We start from the raw sequence: 18,337 nt of genomic DNA on the forward strand, positions 1-18,337 counted from the left end.
CTAGGTGAGTGATCACACCATCGTGATTATCTGGGTCACGAAGATCTTTTTTGTACAGTTCTTCTGTGTATTCTTGCCACCTCTTCTTAATATCTTCTGCTTCTGTTAGAAGCTTTCTGTCCTTTATCGAGCCCATCTTTGCATGAAATGTTCCCTTGGTATCTCTAATTTTCTTGAAGAGATCTCTAGTCTATCCTATTCTGTTGGTTTCCTCTATTTCTGCATTGATCGCTGAGGAAGGCTTTCTTATCTCTTCTTGCTATTCTTTGGAACTTTGCGTTCAGATGCTTATTCTTCCCTTTTCTCCTTTGATTTTCACTTCTCTTCTTTTCACAGCTATTTGTAAGGCCTCCCCAGACAGCCCCTTTGCTTTTCTGCATTTCTTTTCTGTAGGGATGGTCTTGGTCCCTGTCTCCTGTACAATGTCACAAACCTCCGTCCATAGTTCATCAGGCACTCTATCTAGATCTAGGCCCTTAAATCTATTTCTCACTTCCACTGTATAATCATAAGGAATTTGATTTAGGTCATACCTGAATGGTCTAGTGGTTTTCCCTACTTTCTTCAATTTAAGTCTGAATTTGGTAATAAGGAGTTCATGATCTGAGCCACAATCAGCTCCCGGTCTTGTTTTTGCTGACTGTAGAGCTTCTCCACCTTTGGCTGCAAAGAATATAATCAATCTGATTTCGGTGTTGACCATCTGATGATGTCCATGTGTAGAGTCGGACCACAGCCTTTTCTAACTCAATGAAACTAAGCCATGCTATGTGGGGCCACCCAAGAGGGGTGGGTCATGGTAGAGAGGTCTGACAGAATGTGGTCCACTGGAGAAGGGAATGGCAAACCACTTCAGTATTCTTGCCTTGAGAACCCTATGAACAGTATGAAAAGGCATACTGAAAGAGGAACTCCCCAAGTCGGTAGGAGCCCAATATGCTCCTGGACATCACTGGAGAAATAACTCCAGAAAGAATTAAGGGATGAAGCCAAAGCAAAAACAATACCCAGCTGTGGATGTGACTGGTGGTAGAAGCAAGGTCCAATGCTGTAAAGAGCAATATTGCATAGGAACCTGGAATGTCAGGTCCATGAATCAAGGCAAATTGGAAGTAGTCGAACAGCTGATGGCAAGAGTGAGTGTCGACATTCTAGGAGTCAGCGAACTAAAATGGACTGGAATGGGTGAATTTAACTGAGATGACCCTTATATCTACTACTGTGGCAGGAATCCCTTAGAAGAAATGGAGTAGCCATCATGGTCAACAAAAGAGTCCAAAATGCAGTACTTGGATGCAATCTCAAAAACGACAGAATGATCTCTGTTCGTTTCCAAGGAAAACCATTCAATATCACAGTAATCCAAGTCTATGCCCCAACCAGTAACGCTGAAGAAGCTGAAGTTGAACAGTTTTATGAAGACCTACAAGACCTTTTGGAACTAACACCCTTTTCATTATAGGGGACTGGAATGCAAAAGTAGGAAGTCAAGAAACACCCGGGGTAACAGGCAAATTTGGCCTTGGAGTACGGAATGAAGCAGGGCAAAGGCTAATAGAGTTTTGCCAAGAGAACGCACTCGTCATAGCAAACACCGTCTTCCAACAACATAAGAGAAGGTTTAAGTTAACCTATTGCAATTGTTTCTAAGTAAATGTTTGCATTGAAGTTATTAATTAAGTACCAGTGAGAAACAGTTAATCGAGTCATTGAATTTAAATTTCCTCTCAAGATCTCTCAACTGCTTATATATTCCTGGCTTTAGCATTTACAGTGGTGTGACATTCATCAAGTTTCTCAAGCTGTGTTTTTTCATTTGTAAAATGGAGGTTACAATATCTATCACATAGAACCATGGGCATTTTACATGTAACAATTTTAGAAATTCTTGATACTTAATAAAAGTTGAGTGTTAATTTTTCCTTTTACTATTTTATTCCCCCAATATGAAAGGATTTAAAACCTTAAAACAGTCAACTGCATTATTCAATAAAAAATTAAAATATATTTAGAAAGATGGTTTTCCTACTTGGTGACCTTTATATGTTCCCAATTTTGTGTTATATACAGTTTAAAGGTTGAAATGGTGTCCCCAAAAGACAATAATTACTATGTTGATTTTGGTTTCCAAAATGAAAAGTGTTTATTTTAAAAGATTTTAAAAGCTTTGAAGGATATAACTTAACTTGTTTTTGTTTATTTCTCAGTGACACCTAAAATTGTTTTGCCTTATATTTTAAAGTCATTTGTACATATCTCTGGTAGCTTTCTGGTTTTTAACTTATTATTTGTTCTGAAAAGAAGAAAGAATTAGTCACTAGTATTGTAGCTTTAAGACAGTTAAACTATCCGATTGCTTTATGACACAACAGCTAAATTTTAAAAAGACCTTTAATGGTTATTATACTGCATTTTTAAATGGTCCATTCTGAAAGCCAGTGCATTTGAATTTTAAATCAAGTCACAGTTAATATAATTCTGTTTCATCTACACAGAGGTCTGGCTCTAGATTACACTTCTCTCAGGTTTGTCATATTGCCATCTTTCTTTGTCTGCAGGCCCCACCTCCTCACCTCTGGACCCAGGACTGTCTCCCTCCTTGGCTCTCCCCACCGCACCTACGCATACTGTACACTGGGAAAGAGTCTCTCCTACCCCCTGGGATCTCAGCACCTACACTGGCCCTACTCATCATCCCTGTCCTTGAAGTGTCTCCCTAATCCCAATTTAAACAGAGTAGTACTTTATTGTCCCCTCAAGGCCTAAATAGTTTGATCTAATTGGTGGTAAAGATAATGATAGACTCTTCTACTGTAGGCAAAATAATGGGATTCCAAAATCACTGCAGATGGTGATTGCAGCCATGAAATTAAAAGACGCTTACTCCTTGGAAGGAAAGTTATGACCAACCTAGATAGCATATTCAAAAGCAGAGACATTACTTTGCCAACAAAGGTCCGTCTAGTCAAGGCTATGTTTTTTCCAGTGGTCATGTGTGGATGTGAAAGTTGGACTGTGAAGAAAACTGAGCACCCAAGAGTTGATGCTTTTGAACTGTGGTGTTGGAGAAGATTCTTGAGAGTCCCTTGGATTGTAAGGAGATCCAACCAGTCCATTCTAAAGGAGATCAGTCCTGGGTATTCTTTGGAAGGAATGATGCTAAAGCTGAAACTCCAGTGCTTTGGCCACCTCATGCAAAGAGTTGACTCATTGGAAAAGACTCTGATGCTGGGAGGGATTGGGGGCAGGAGGAGAAGGGGATGACAGGATGAGATGGCTGGATGGCATCACTGACTTGATGGACGTGAGTTTGAGTGAACTCTGGGAATTGGTGGATAGACAGGGAGGCCTGGCGTGCTGCAATTCATGGGGTCGCAAAGAATCGGACACAACTGAGCGACTGAACTGAACTGAATGGTAAAATTTGGTGTCTTAGGAGGCTAGTTAAGGAAGAAGTTCTTGGCGGAGCTTTTCAACACCCCTATAACCAAATTCTTTCCATTTCTGGGCCTGCCACAGTTGCATTTCCAACTCTTTTAGCTCCTGCTAAAAGACAAAAAAGATTAAGTTAATCTTAAAAAATAAGATAAATTTTACTCCCTATATACCACCCAGCAAAAATCTACACCATGAGGACCCATGAAAGACAAGCTTATTCAGCCAGTGGTAAACATGAGCCCTTTTAGAGTGGTAAACAAGGTCTACATTCATTTTCCTCTGACTGAGCACTTTTTTTTTTTTTTTAATCCTGTGTTTCTCCTTGTCCCATTTTAGGTCTGTATTAGGTGGCTGTGGACAGTTGGAGATTAGGGCAGGATCCAGGGGAGGGGGAGGGAGCCCAGGATCTGAGGGCTGACTGTCTGCTAGGTGGGCCGACAGCACATTACCATTACTGAGGCTCAATTCTGAATTAATGCACACAGAACCCAAACAGGGTAACCCCCAGGCTAGTGTTGAACGACATATCTAAGAGGATGATCAGTTCTTTACCAGCCTTCATTGTCTCAAACATGGTGGTAACCCTGGGAGGAAAGAATCTATTTGAAAGGATAAAAATGTGTAAAAACTCACAGCTGATGAGGCTGTCTATGGAAACATGGGCTTATGTTTCTGCAAAAAGGTATGGGGACGGAGGTGGGAGGGGGGTTCAGGATGGGGAACAGGTGTACACCCATGGCAGATTCACGTTCATGTATGGGAAAACCAGTACAATATTGTAAAGTAATTAGCCTCCAATTTAAATAAATAAATTTAAATTTTTAAAAAATCCCTGTGAAGTGAAAGTCTCTCTGTCATATCCAACTCTTCACAACCCCATGGTCTATGCAGTCCATGGAGTTCTCAGGCCAGAATACTGGGATAGGTAGCCTTTCCCTTCTCCAAGGGGTCTTCCCAACCCAGGAATCGAACCAGGGTCTCCTGCATTGCAGGTGGATTCTTTACCAACTGAGCTATCAGAGAAGCCAGAAATCTGACACTTGCAGCTTATTTCCTCCTGCTGCTTGACAGAGAGATAAAAAATGTCTGACGCTTGCAGCCTATTTCCTCCATTTGGAGACCCCTAGCCTTCCTTTCTGTTACCCTCTCATTCCCTCCTTTTCTTTTAGGAGAATTATGTTGCCTAGGGAAAGGGGTGGAGAAGGAAATGCCAACCCACTCCAGTGTTCTTGCCTGGAGAATCCCAAGGATAGGGGAGCTGGGGCTGCCGTCTATGGGGTTGCACAGAGTCAGACACGACTGAGGCGATTTAGCAGCAGCGGCAGCAGCAGCAGGGAAAGGGGAGTTATCCCTCAATTGATGAGGCAACATATTCTCCTAATCCTAATATTGAGGGTCTCTGATCCAGGGGCCCCAAGTAGTAGTTGGAGGAAACTGCCACAGTGGCAGAAGTTTGAGCAACCATTTGTAACTTAAAAACCTTCATGTAGCTGGAAACAAATCCAGTCACACAGTCACAGAGGCAGGGAGCAAACAGCAAAAACAGAACAATCAGCAAAGTTAAAAGTCACATTATGTCCACAGTTAGGGTACAAAGTGTTGCACAAGTCCGTTTTAGGATTGTTAGATACCATCAGATTAAGAAGAGGCATGACATATGATTGTTGTCAAAGGTATTCACAGATTTGGAGAAAGTCCTTTACTTGAAGTGGAGATGCCCATCATGGGAAGCCTTCCACTGATGAAGAGGGGAGCACTCCACAGGCCTAGCAGTAGACTGATTATGAAATGCAGCATAGGAGTTGTCTATAGTCCATAGACGTCTCCCTTTCCCTTCTCCAGGGGATCTTCCGAACCCAAGGATTGAACCCAGGTCTCCCCCATTGCAGGCGGATTCGTTACCAGCTGATCCACCAGGGAAGCCCAAAAGCCCTGTGCATTCTCCTTAATAGCTAATTGGCTTTCCATGCCTTCCATGGTTTCTATTTTCCTATAATGAATAAGATCCAGCTTATAATTGGTCTCCCTACAGGCCCAAAGCAAGGGCAGTGGTGATTATAAACAAAGCTGTGGTGATTATCCTACTAGCTAAAATGAGATATTGCAAGACAAATAGAGGCCTAAGGGCACCAACTAATGTAAAAGGAACTGTTACAAATTCTTTTTAGTTAATATTTGCTAGGTATTTCTTTTGTTTTGCAGATGAGGAAATTGAGGTCCTGAGAGATTAAAGTCCCCCATGTATCATAAGTTACAAAGATGAAATTAAAAGGTGTTTCTCTCTCATGTAAAGCCTTTTGTGTTTTCACTATATTGTGGAGAAATCTCCAACTTCCTGTCTCTGAATATCTCTGTATTGATACCTTCATGATAAAAATTAAAAAATAGTGTTAACAATTGTCAAAATAATCATTTCATTTTGCTCCTTATTGACTCCTTTTGGAATTTAGTATCCCAGTACTAGGTTTATCTTGGCTGAGGTACTTTTTGCTTATTAACATTTATGGCTCTTTCCCAACTCATGTTTTTCTGGTTAGCAAACTTCTAGAGTTCCTCATGGTGTCTATCCTCAGGGTGCCTTCCTTTCCTTCAGCTGTGCAAATACTAATGTTATTAAAATGCTGAACATAAACAATGGAAATGTGCCATTTGCTATGCAGACTTCTCCTTCCTTTCCTGGCCAGTGTACCACACACGTCACTGCCAAAATAAGGATCAAATCCAATTCTATCAAAATAATCCATTTACAGGCAAGCTCAAGTGTTTTACCTGTCTTCCTCTGCAATTTTGTTGTTGTTGTTGTTTTACTTAAGCATTTCCTTCTAGGCTTTTAAATTAAGCCTTAAGGTAAACTGGGGAGAACAGGAGAGGTAAACAGGGCTCAGTGACCAAGCTTGTCAAGGACAGAAGCTAACGTAATAGGGTTGGGAACTTGGAAAGAAAGAAAGATTCATATACAGGAATATTAAGAAAGAAGTTGCCAAACAAAACCTGCAAATCATTTTTTTCCTTTGCTTGCATAATCCCAGCATTTATTTAGAACCTTGTCCTATTTCCTTTCACAGTTGTAGCCAACCTGTATTTTTCCTATCATCTACAGAAGCATTTTCTTTGACAGTTTTCTCACCTGCAAGAATTTATCTGTTTTTATATACAAATTTAGCATGACCTAATTAAATGAGTTAATTAAAGAGAACATTAAGTTTTTAAGAAGAATGTATAGTCAGGGATTTAAGTGATAGAGTCTAGACTTCACAGCCATGTCTCACATGCTAGAGTCTCAGTAGCATGATCATAAAATAAGGACAATCACAATATCAATATCATAAGGCTGTTGCATGACATAGTACTTGTCACAATGCCTGGCTCATATTAAGTGTGTGATAAATGTTAGCCATTATTATTATCATCAAAAAGATTGACTTTAGCATAAACATGTAAAAGGATGACAATCAAAATGTGCTAAGCCACCTTAAAAAATAGCAGCTTAATACTTATTTGCAGACAAGACACAGGGAGGTTAAATCACATTTTGAAGATCACATAGATAGAAAAAGTCGAAAAGTTACTTAACTGAGAAAGATATGAAGATGAATGAGCTGTTGGATTAATATACATAAATAAAGCATGTGTAGATCAGAAGAGGGAATGCTAAGAAATAAAATAGAAAAGAACAGTGAAGGGTCTGGTGTACTTGATAAGTATGAGTATATATATCCTATGTCGGAGTGATTTACCAGCACATCAGAACCTAATATCATTGCACAAAATCTGAATTGTATGAATAACTCTCCTTATTCTTATTCTATGCTCCCATGCAAACCTCCATTAATCTATTAGTTTCCCATGAGTTTGCTTGAATCCAAACCCATCTACTTTATCTCACATATTATGACACATTTTAAGAGTTAAAAAACTCAGTGTCTAGTATTTGTTGAATGAGTGAGTAAATGAAAGGATGAATCAGAAAAAGTTAAAGAAATTGGGGAGAAAAAAAAAAAAAAAACCAGGAGAGCAAAGTTCAAGAGAAGAGAGAAATTTAAGGCACTGTCAAATTCTACACAGAGATTATAAAGGATGACATATGAGAAAAGGTCATTGGATTTAGCAAGAAGTAGGTCGCTGGCAGAATTTAGAGACATTTTTTCATGTGGTCATAACAGAACCCAAATAGAAAGGATTTACGGCAAAAAAGAGTGGATGGGAAGTGTAAACTGCAAATGGAAACTATTTAAAAGATCTGGCTGTGACCTAAAGAGGAGAGAGTGTTCAGTAGCTAATAGAAAAGCAATTTGTGTGTATGCACGCGTGTTTTGAAAGAGAAAACTTGAACATGTTTGGAGATAAGTGAAACAAATTATGATGTGTAAACAGTAACAACTCTGATGATTTCATATTTGGCTGGTTCACTTAATGATAGATGTTAAGTCTCAGATGGTTGACCATTGGGGAGAAATCCTGGTAGGAGGGAAGAAGTATGTGCATGGAGGTTTGGCATCTGGGCCAAAAGGTACCATCAGAAGGCCTTGTAACATGCCATCATTAGGGTAAGTTTCCCAGGGACCAGGTGCTGAACAGGTCCAGACTTGCCAACTTCCCAATTTGATTACTCTTAGGCTGTGCCCCATCACTTCATTGAAATTACTTTTGAGATGAGTGATCTCCTAGATGGCAGATCCTAACCTATCTCCTGGCCTCTTAACTGGATTCCAAGTTGCAACTAGAAACCTCATTTTAGTGCTACACAAACACCTCAAAATTAACATGCCCCAAACTGGGCTTATCTTCCTCTTATATAAGCTCCTTGTCCTAAATCTTCAAACTCAGACAATATACTCATTGCTTTCTACACAGTAGACCAAACCAGAAATCACCCAGAATCCTCTTTTCTTCCTTTTCCCTCTTATAATCTAATCAAGCTCTTAAGTCATGTTTAGGTTAGGGGAATGGAAGTCTACCTCAACCCCATCCCTCTTACCCAAAGAAGTAAAGGAGACAGTAACCTGATTTTTGACTCCTAAGGCACACATCTGGTTAGGTTGAGTGGTGCTGTAGTCAAATGTTTTGAGAGGATATACAACTAAGTATTGTTTCATTCTTTGCTGTCTATTCCAAGCAAGCAACAGAAGTTGAAATCAACTCCAGTCCCAGGCTTCTTGTTCTTCTCTCCTGTTTCTAATTTTATATGACTGATAAGATTGTATTAAAGCCTGGGGTTTGTAGGCTCTTGTTTGGGCTTGGGGTTGGTAGGCTCTTAGGTTTCTACTGATGTTCATTGTTTGAAACTTTAAAGTTTTACAAACAATAGTTTTCCCCTCTACCTGTTGAGTTCCCTTATTTGGTTATTCTCCACTGATTTTTTTCTGTGGTCTCCTTCTACAAACATCTCTACCTCCTTGAAACCTCCTCTGACCTTCCTAAGCAGAGTTTATGTTTGCTCTTGGGTTACTTGCTCTTCTGGGCTTATGTTGTGTTATGTTGGTATGTGCAACACATCGACATCTATAATTATATTCATTCTCTTTCATCTAACAAAGTTCTAATGTTTTATTTCCTGACATATCAGGGAATTGAGTCACTTTGGAACTCTAGTACTTAAAATACTGCTGGCATATGGTAAGCATGTGGTAAATATTTGTTAGATGACATAGCATAATGATTAGCACATAGCAGGAATATAATGTGTATTAGTTCCTTTTACCACCATCAGCTAAACCATCAGTTCTTCATTCTTACCCCCTGATTCCATGATATGCGGCAGTGGGTCCAGAAGTGGCATTGGTCAGTGGACCTTCGCTCCCTTATTTTGATTCAAAACTCTCGATGCCAAAATGGTGTCCATGTCATACTAACATGACTTCAGGACATCTCCAATAAAAACATGCATCTCAAGTAAACAATGCATCAGTGTTACCTTTTTCTCTTGAAAAGTTTTGTTTTCTCATTCCAGCAAACTTTATAATCCTGGTTTTTCCTCCTCTCTTCCTTCCTAGTTTATTCACTCAACAAGTCTTTACTGACCAGCTATCAGATTTTAGTTACTATTCTAGGTACTGCTGCTGCTGCTGCTAAACTGCTTCAGTCGTGTCCAACTCTGTGCGACCCCAGAGACGGCAGCCCACCAGCCTCCCCCGTCTCTGGGATTCTGCAGGCAAGAACACTGGAGTGGGTTGCCATTGCCTTCTCCTCTAAGTACTGAGTAGGAAATAAAAACTTTTAAATCCTCACCATCATGGAACTTACTTTCTAGTGGGAGAAGTTGGCATGGAGCAAGATAAACAAATGAAATATACTGTATGTTAGATAAGGGAAACAAGTCGGGGAAACACACAGCATTGTTGGGAGTAGGGATTGTGGTTCTAGGTAGAATGACTGAGGAAGACCTCATTGAAAAGATGACATTCCGCTAAAGATCTGAAGGAGATGGAAGAGGAAGCCAGAAGAATATATTAGGAGAAGAACATCCCAGCAAGAAGGAACAAGTACATAGGCCCTGAGGTGGTAACATGTCTAGTATATTTGAGAAAAGTACAGAGACTAGTGTGACTAGGACAAACTAAGGGAGGGAGAAGTTAGGAGATTGGTCAGAGATAATGTACCTCAACAGCCATCATAAGGACTTTAGTTTTCCTCTAGGGTGGGAAGCTATTGGAGGGTCTTACCCAGAGTTATGACTGTAGTTCTGATATGACCTCTCTGACTGCTCTATGGAGTATAGTGTATAGAGGAGCAAGGACAGACCTCTCAGGAAAGCTATTGCCGTAATCTAGGCAAGAGATGGTGGTGACTTGGTCCAGGGTGGCGAGCAGTAGAGGTTGTGAGAAGTGGTCTGTTTCTGGATATACCTTGAAAGTAGAACCAACAGAATTTGCAGGTGAATTGGATATAAGATATGAAAGGTAGAAGTGACTCCCAACTTTGAGGACCTAGCCAATGGGAAGAATAGAGTTTCCATCCCCTGAGATTTCAAAGACTGAGAAGATTGTATTTGGAGGAGAATATCAAAAGTTCAAATTTGAAAGTGTTAGCTTTGAGTTGTCTGTTAGACATCCCAGGGGAAAATCTGGGGTAGAAATATGAATTTGAGAACTGTCAGTGCTTATATGATAGTTATTGTCATATAAATATGACATATGATATCAGTGAAAGTGAAGTTGTTCAGTCATGTCTGACTTTTTGCGACACCATGGACTATAGCTTATCAGGCTTCTCCATCCATGGGATTTTCCAGGCAAGAGTACTGAAGTGGGTTGCCATTTCCTTCTCCAGTGGATCTTCCTGACCCAGGGATCAAACCCGGGTCTCCTGCATGGCAGGCAGACACTTTACCCTCTGAGCTGCCAGGGAAGCCCCTGGCACATATGATATTGTCAGTGCTTATATATTTAAGGCCTTGAGACTAGATGAGATCCTCTTTGCTGGTTCCTATTCAATAACCCAAGTTTTTAATGTTAAAATGCTCCAGGGCCCCATCTTTGAACCTCTTCTCTTTTTTTTGCTTATACTCACTCATTTCTTATTCAAAATGAAGCAAGACAAAGGTTAACAGAATTTTGCCAAGAGAACACAGTGTCATAGCAAACACCCTCTTACAACAATACAAGAGACAAGTCTACACATGGACATCACCAGATGGTCAGTACAGAAATCAAATTGATTATATTCTTTGCAGCCAAAGATGGAGAAGTTCTATACAGTCAGCAAAAACAGGACCAGGAGCTGACTGTGGCTCAGATCATATTGCCAAATTCAGACATAAATTGAAGAAAGTAGGGAAAACCACTAGGCCATTCAGGTATGACCTAAATTAAATCCCTTACGATTATACAGTGGAAGTGAGAAATAGATTCAAGGGATTAGGTCTGATAGACAGAGTGCCTGAAGAACAGACAGAGGTTCCTATGTTGTATAGGAGGCAATGATCCAAACAATTCCCAAGAAAAAGAAATGCAAAAATTTTAAATGATTCTCTGAGGAGGCCTTACAAATAGCTGAGAAAAGAAAAGAAGTGAAAGGCAAAGGAGAAAAAAAGGTATATCCATCTGAATGCAGAGTTCCAAAGAATAGCAAGGAGAGATAAGAAAGCCTTCCTCGGTAATCAATGCAAAGAAACAGGAAAACAATAGAATAGGAAAGACTAGAGTTCTGTTCAAGAAAATTAGAGATACAAAGGGAACAGTTCATGCAAAGATAGGCACAATAAAAGACAGAAGTGCTATGGACCTAACAGGAGCAGAATTATTAAGAAGAGGTAGCAAGAATACACATAAGAACTATATAAAAAGGATCTTAATGACCCAGGTAACCATGATGGTGTACTCACTCACCTAGAGCCAGATATCCTGGAGTGCCAAGTCAAGTGGGTCTTAGGAAGCATCACTACCAACAAAGCTAGTGGAGGTGATGGAATTCCAACTTAGCTGTTTCAAATCTGAAAAGATGATGCTGTTAAAGTGCTACACTCAATATGCCAGCAAATTTGGAAAACTCAGCAGTGGCCACAGGACTGGAAAAGGTCAGTCTTAACTCCAGTCCCAAAGAAGGGCTATGCCAAAGAATGCTCAGACTACCACACAATTGCAATCATTTCATGTGCTAGCAAAGAAATGCTCAAAATTCTCCAAGCCAGGCTTCAACAGTATGTGAACCGATAACTTCCACATATTCAAGCTGGATTTAGAAAAGACAAAGGAATCAGAGTTCAAATTGCCACATTTACTGGATCATAGAAAAACCAAGGGAACTTCAGAAGAACTTCTGCTTAATCAATTAGGGCTAAAGCCTTTGACAGTGTAGATCACAACAAAATATGGAAAATACTTCAAGAGATGGGAAAACCAGACCACCTATTCTGCCTCCTGTGAGACCTGTATGCAGGTCAAGAAGCAACAGTGAGAACCAGACATGGAACAACAGACTGGTTACAAATTGGGAAAAGAGTACATCAAGGCTGTATATTGTCACCCTGTTTATTTAACTTCCATGCAGAATACATCATGCAGCCGTGAAATTAAAAGATGCTTGCTCCTTGGAAGAATAGTTATGAGAAACCTAGACAGCATATTAAAAGCCAGAGACATCATTTTGCCAACAAAGATCCATCTAGTCAAATTTCCAGTAGTCATTTATGGATGTGAGAGTTGGACTATAAATTATAGAAAGCTGAGTGCTGAAGAATCAATGCTTTTGACCAGTGGTGTTGGAGAAGACTCTTGAGAGTCTTTTGGACTGCAAGGAGATCCATCCAGTCCATCCTAAAGGAAATCAGTCCTGAATATTCATTGGAAGGACTGATGCTGAAGCTTAGGCTCCAATACTTTGGCCACCTGATGCAAAGAACTGTGGCTGGGAAAGATTGAAGGCAGGAGGAGAAGGGGATGGCAGAGGATGAGATGGCTGGATGGCATCACTGACTCGATGGACATGAGTTTGAGCAAGCTCCGGGAGTTGATGGACAAGGAAACCTGATGTGTTGCAGTCCATGGGGTCTCAAAGAGTCGGACACGACTGAGCGACTGAAGTGAACTGAGCATACATCATACGAAATGCTGGGCTGGATGAAGCACAAACTGAGAGCAGGATTGCCAGGAGAAATAGCAATAACCTCAGATATGCAGATGACTCCGTCGTTATGGCAGAAAGTGAAGAGGAACTAAGAAGCTTCTTGATGAAAGTGAAAGAGAGGAGTGAAAAAGTTGGCTTAAAGCTCAACATTCAGAAAACGAAGATCATGGCATCCAGTCCCATCACTTCATGGCAAATAGATGGGGGAACAGTGGAAACAGTGACAGACTTTATTTTCTTAGGCTCCAAAATCACTGCAGGTGGTGACTGCAGCCATGAAATTAAAATACGTTTGCTCCTTGGAAGAAAAACTATGACCAACGAGGACAACAAACTTAAAAGCAGAGATATTACTGTCAACAAAGGTCCGTCTAGTCAAAGCTATGGTTTTTCCAGTAGTCATGTACGGATGTGAGAGTTAGACCACAAAGAAAGCAGAACACCGAAGAACTGATGCTTTTGCACAGTGGTGTTGGAGAAAACTCTTGAGAGTCCCTTGGACTGCAAGGAGATCAAACCAGTCCATCCTAAAGGAAATCAATCGTGAATATTCATTAGAAGGACTGATGCTGAAGCTGAAGCTCCAATACGTTGGCCACCTGATGCAAAGAGCCGACTCATTGGAAAAAACCGTGATGCTGGGAAAGGCTGAAGGCGGGAGGAGAAGGAGATGACAGAGGATGAGATGTTTGGATGGCGTCACTGAGTCAGTGGACATGAGTTTGAACAAGCTCCGGGAGATGGAGATGGACAGGGAAGGCTTATATGCTGCAGTCCATGGAATGGCAGAGTCAGACATGGCTGAGCAACTGAACAACAAAAACCACAACCTCTTTCTCCCATACTCTTTATCAAATCTGGTCAGCAAATCCTGAATATTGAAGGCTTCAAAATATCAGAAACTGACCCCTTCTCACCACTCCACTGTTACCACTCTGATCCATTTCTCTTGCCTAGATTTTGCAGTAACCTCAAAGCTAATATTCTGTTTCTGAAACTGTGCCCCAACAGAAGCTGATGACTAACATGATTTCTTGAGCTTGTCTTGCAAAGCAACAAATAGGGGAACAGCTTGTTAAAACCCCCCTACTTATAACTGCCTTCGCTGATTAAGCTTGCTTAAATTATTGTTTTCTTTCCTTTTTTCCTCTCTTAACTGCATATCTTCCCAGCTTTATGTAGCCCAGTTTTATTACAGGAACTTGAAGTTGGCTCATGTCTGATGAGAGCTGACTAAGACTAATTAGATCACCAGCCTTAAAACTGAGATCACTCAGGTGTCCAATGAATGGACTTTTGATGTCAGAGGGCCAGGAAACTCCCCCTCAGATCATACAAAGCACCTCCATTTTTAAATATGCAGAAGCATTGTAACTGATAAACATGCACAAAACTGATTACCTCACTTTTTCCCAATCTTTAATCTTCTGTCCCCACACCTGAGACCACCCTGCTTCTCTCATAAATACTCTACTACCCTTGCCTTCAAATAGGCAGATCTGAAACTCATCCTCCTAATCTGTGTCTCCTCAATTGGCTGCCTTGTGAATATATGCTTTCTCTGTTGCAAACCTCTGCATCTCAGTGTTTAGCTTGCTGCCCATCAGGGAGATGGACCTTATTCAGTAACATTTCTATGTGTATCTCACTTACGTCTGTTCTTGAAAAGGAGTTAGAACTTTTTGAAAGCTAAAACTTATTGCTCAGTCATGTCTGACTCTACAACCCCACAGACTGTAGCCCACAAGGCTCCTCTGTCCATGGAATTTTCTAGGCAAGAGCACTGGAGTAGGTAGCCATTCCCTTCTCCAGGGGATCTTTCCAACCCAGGGATCGAACTTGGGTCTCCCATGTTGCAATCAGATTGTTTACCATCTAAGCCAAAATTAAAATGAAATTTTACTTCCCTGCTCAAAATGCTCCAATGATTCCTATATTAGAGTAAAAAATTACATAAAAATATCTTTCACAACCATGTCATCTGTTAACTCACTGATCACACCTTCTATACTCTCCCTTACTTTTGCTGCCCTAAACTCCCAGTCTTCTTTACTTTTCTCAGACATCCCAGGCAGTTCCTTCTGAGAGGAACACTTTGCTCCAGATATCTGAGTGGCTAAGCAACATTGGGCCTTCATTCAATGCCACTTTCCCAGGGGAGCATCCCTTGTCTACCCTATTTAAAAATGTACCACCTCCTTCCCCTAGAATTCGCTATCTTCCCAGATTTATTTTTCTCCATAATACTAATCACTGTCTTCCATATTTAATAAATACCATGAGGCATGAAGTATTGTCTGTTATTTTCTCTGCTGTATCCACAGCACCAAGGATAGTATCTGACACATTGTTGACACTTTAAAAATATACTTTAATAAATGGATGAAAGAAATGTACATAAGCAAAAGCAGTCTCCTTGCTCTGTGAACATTTGTTTCAAAGTAGTCTCCCAGACCTTCTTCTGTCAAAATCCTCTCTAGGCTCCTAAATGAAATGCTTTAACACCCACTGAAGTGGCTTAAACACCCACATATAGTAGAAAGTATACGCTGTGCAGCTCAAGTCATACTGAGTGTTTCGTTAGTCATACCTGTGGCAGACATTTATAAAAATGATTAAAATATGGTTCCAGGCTTTGAGGCATTCGTAGTCCATTAGAGGTGAAAGTTGTATACAATGTGACTTGAGTAAAAAGAACAAGTTTCAATGGCACCCCACTCTAGTACTCTTGCCTGGAAAATCCCATGGATGGAGGAGCCTTGTAGGCTGAAGTCCATGGGGTCACTAAGAGTCGGACACAACTGAGCGACTTCCCTTTCACTTTTCACTTTCATGCATTGGAGAAGGAAATGGCAACCCACTCCAGTGTTCTTGCCTGGAGAATCCCAGGGACGGCAGAGCCTGGTGGGCTGCCATCTATGGGGTCGCACAGAGTCGGACGCGACTGAAGCGACTTAGCAGCAGCATTCACAACTTTAGGCTTGCTTCCTAGGTGGCCCAGTGGTAATGTATCCATTTGTAACACAGGAGACATGGGGTTCAGTCCCTGGATGGGGAAGATCCTCTGGAGAAGGAAATAACAACCCACTCCAGTATTCTTGCCTGGGAAATCCTTTGAACAGAGGAACCTGGTGGGCTACAGTCCTTGGGATCTTAAAAGAATTGGACATGACTCAGCAACTAGAGAGCAACATGGCTTTCCCTTTGGATGCCAATTCCTAAAGGATATTTTGAGCCTCTGGCAGCAGAGAGCTGCAGATTTAAGGGAAGGTGGGTGAGGCTTCCTTCAGTCAGTTCAGTTAAGTTGCTCAGTTGTGTCTGACTTTTTGTGACCCCATGGACTGCAGAATGCCAGGCTTCCCTGTCCATCACCAACTCCCAGAGCTTGCTGAAACTCATGTTCATTGAGTCGCTGATGCCATCCAACCATCTCATCCTCTGTCGTCCCCTTCTCCTCCCCACTTCAATCTTTCCCAGCATCAGAGTCATTTCCAATGAGTCAGTTCTTCCCATCAGGTGGCCAAAGTATTGGAGCTTCAGCTTCAGCATCAGTCCTTCCAACAAATATTCAGGACTGATTTCCTGTAGGACTGACTAGTTTGATCTCCTTGCAGACCAAGGGACTCTCAAGAGTCTTCTCCAACACCACAGTGCAAAAGCATCAATTCTTTGGCGCTCAGCTTTCTTTATGATCCAATTCTCACATCCATACATAACTACTGGAAAAACCATAGCTTTTGACTGGATATACGTTTGTCAGCAAAGTAATGTTTTTGCTTTTTAATATGCTGCCTAGGTTGGTCATAGCTTTTCTTCCAAGGAGCAAGTGTCTTTTAATTTCATGGCTGCAGTCACCATCTGCAGTGATTTTGGAGCCCCCCGAAATAAAGTTTGTCTCTGTTTCCATTGTTTCCCCATCTATTTGCCATGAAGTGATTGGACCGGATGCCATGATCTTCGTTTTCTGAATGTTGAGCTTTAAGCCAACTTTTTTCTTTTTTTTTTTTAATTTTTATTTTTACTTTATTTTACTTTACAATACTGTATTGGTTTTGCCATACCTTGACATGAATCCACCATATAAGCCAACTTTTTTAGTCTCCTCTTTCACTTTCATCAAGAGGCTCTTTAGTTCTTCTTTACTTTCTGCCAAAAGTGTGGTGTCATCTGCATATCTGAGGTTATTGATATTTCTCCCAGCAATCTTGATTCCAGCTTGTGCTTCATCCAGCCTGGCATTTCTCATGATGTCCTCTGCATGTAAGTTAAATAAGCAGGGTGACAATATTATCGCCTTGACATACTCCTTTCCTGATTTGGAACTCCTGGAACTCCTTTCCAGTCTGTTGTTCCGTGTCCAGTTCTAACTGTTGCTTCTTGACCTGCATACGAATTTCTCAGGAGGCAGGTAAAGTGTTCTGTATTCCCATCTCTTGAAGAATTTCCCACAGTTTCTTGAGAGCCACGGAGTCAAAGGCTTTGATATAGTCAATAAAGCAGAAATAAATGTTCCTTGAGTTACATTTAAAAGGGGAGAAGTGGCTCAAGAAAGTCTCCTGAAAGGCCAGATTAAAAAGGAAGGAATTTTGGTTAGTGATAAGAAGAGGAAAGGAATATGATAAGATAATAATTGTGGGCTTAAGGTGCATGAAAGGGAAGAAAGAGAAGGATTTTGGAACAGCTTCCATAAGAATTGGAGAAAACCAAGTGGATAAAGAGAATTTTTAATATTTATGGATCAAGTAAAGGAACTATCCTTTCTTTCCTCCAGAATACCTCAATTTTATGAGCAAGTTTTCTTTTTGAGAGCACCCAAATGACTTGGTTGCAAATGTGCCTGTAGAAGGATGACTGACTAAATTCATCTACCATTTGCTATTTGACTTGGAAAATGTCTTCTTTTAAGATGATACTTTCAGCAATTCCTCTGACTGTAAGTAGGAAAGATCAAAGGCTGTCGCTGTTTTTTTGGTCTTGTTTTGTTTGTTTGTTTTTATCAAACCATACCATCAACACAGAGGAGAATGTGAAGGCAACTATTGCATCTGGTACTTTTACAAAATAAATCTATGAATGTATACGTATACACAAAACTCCTTTTTATCTAGAAGGCACTACATTTGTACCTAAAATATTTGCTCTCTAGAGTCGGACACGACTGAAGTGACTTAGCAGCAGCAGCAGCAGCATACTTTCTGCCCTCTTTTTATTTGTTTGTTTGTGGGTTTTTTGGCTTAAATGTTAAGCCATTTTTATACCATAAAAATTATAAACTGTTATTAATGTTAGGTGTTTTTCTTTTTACATTTTTCATCCTTTTATGCAGGGACTGATT

At 40.6% G+C, this 18,337-nt stretch overlaps 1 long non-coding RNA gene across 3 annotated transcripts in view; it reads left to right on the forward strand.

Moving 5' to 3' along the window:
* The window catches only part of LOC138442276 (uncharacterized), a 257,527-nt gene that overhangs the window by 64,921 nt on the left and 174,269 nt on the right, over positions 1-18,337 (forward strand). Inside the window, exon 4 of one of the 3 annotated variants that reach the window (XR_011257610.1) lies at positions 2,559-4,267. The exons of the other annotated variants lie outside the window; for them this stretch is intronic. This is a non-coding gene — a long non-coding RNA (uncharacterized lncRNA). Of the gene's footprint in view, positions 1-2,558; positions 4,268-18,337 lie in introns of those variants that run through there. 3 annotated transcript variants of the gene reach the window in all.

This window comes from Ovis canadensis, chromosome 6, assembly GCF_042477335.2.
Source record: "Ovis canadensis isolate MfBH-ARS-UI-01 breed Bighorn chromosome 6, ARS-UI_OviCan_v2, whole genome shotgun sequence".
NCBI classification, from domain to species: domain Eukaryota; kingdom Metazoa; phylum Chordata; class Mammalia; order Artiodactyla; family Bovidae; genus Ovis; species Ovis canadensis.